Below are 1732 nucleotides of genomic sequence, written 5' to 3' on the forward strand. Positions count from 1 at the left end.
TTGGGTCGTTTTTTTTTTATTATTTGATTATTATTTTTTTTTACTTCTTATTTTTTCATTATTATACCCCATGAACCTAGCAATTCATTTTTACATGACATTTTCACATGTTAAAGAGTGTTAAAGAGGAAATTGTGGCATTTTTTTTAGATACCAAATGTGTGGTATGGTCATGTCAACTTCCCCTCGTTGATTGTAAAACTGCTGACACCACAGTACAATATTGGAAAGAAGAGCAGTAGGTATATTATTTTGTAATTAGCATTTATGTTTGTTTTTATATATATAAACAAACATCTCTCTCTCTCTCTCTCTCTCTCTCTCTCTCTCTTAATTAATTACTTTCTTTTCTGAATTAAGGAACAAGGACATTTATAAATGGTAATCTGTCATGACCACTAGGACTTTCTGCAGACGTTTTCACTGTTTGGGAAGAACATATACACTCTTAAGAATGGTTCTAGACAGCAACAATTTAGGGTTCTTCAGCTTGTAACAATAGTTGAACCCTTTTTATAAGGTTCCATAAAGAACCATGCTTTAAAAGTGCTATATAGGACCTTAATGGTTTTGTAAAAGACATTTTTAATAATAATACTTTTTTTTCATCTGCCTGGTCTTATAATATCTTGTAGTATTAGGGTTTTACATCAACACCACAACAGCATGTTGTGACAGTTAGGTACTTTTTTGACATATGAAATTATAGCATTTATGACAGTGCTCTAACAACAGTTATTAGCTGAATATAATAATAAATGATAATTGACACGGAATATGAATAAATACAGAAGTAAAACCCAAAAGTAGAAACAGAAAATAGATGTAATGAAGACCAGGTTCCAGAAAAATATCTTGACAATCATCTTTGGCAATTTCTCTTTGCAAATAATGAGGTTGTGATAGCTGATAGGTGGCAGCATCTGACTGTTAGAAATACACAATTGGGTTTAGAGTTGCAGTGTGTTTCTTCCATTTGTTTCAAGGGATAGTTCATCCAAAAATCTCACCCTATTTTTTCAATACTATGGAAGTCAGTGGCTACCGGTTACCAAATGAGGTTACTCACATTCTTTAAAATATCTTCTTTTGTGTTCAGCAGAAGAAAGAAACTCACTCAGGTTTGAAACAAGTGCACTCTAAAAAATGCTGGGTTAAATACAACCCAGTGCTGGGTAAAATGGGGACAAACCCAGCAATTGGGTTGTTTTGACCCAGCGGTTGGGTTACTACCCAGAAGGTTGGGTTAAACATTTAACAATTGCTGGGTCCAATTGCTGGGTCCAATTGCCACAGTCCAATTGCTGGGTTTGTCCCTATTTTACCCAGCACTGGGTTGTATTTAACCCAGCATTTTTTAGAGTGTGGGATTGAGTAAATTATGGCAGAATTAAATTTTTTTTAGGTGAACTATCCCTAAAAAACAATGTTTTGAAAGGTAGTCATTGTGAATGGACAGTATGCGACATGTTAAAAGGAAAAAGTGTTAAAAAGTCATAGGATAGCTTTATTTATTTATTTATTGTTGCAACCGGGTATGTTGATGTATGCTGAGTATGTTAGAGTAAAACTTTAACAATACCATATCTCTGTAGTGAGGAAGAGAGAAGAGATACATATCCTCAACTGAACAGAGCTGCTCTGGCTCTTTCTGTTAAAAATAGACATTTTCAGAAAGAAATATTTCAGCATATATATATCTATATATATATATATATATATATATATACAC

The sequence above is a fragment of the Sinocyclocheilus rhinocerous genome, unplaced genomic scaffold, assembly GCF_001515625.1.
Source record: "Sinocyclocheilus rhinocerous isolate Xijiao unplaced genomic scaffold, SAMN03320098_v1.1 scaffold82, whole genome shotgun sequence".
In the NCBI taxonomy this organism is placed as follows: Eukaryota; Metazoa; Chordata; class Actinopteri; order Cypriniformes; family Cyprinidae; genus Sinocyclocheilus; species Sinocyclocheilus rhinocerous.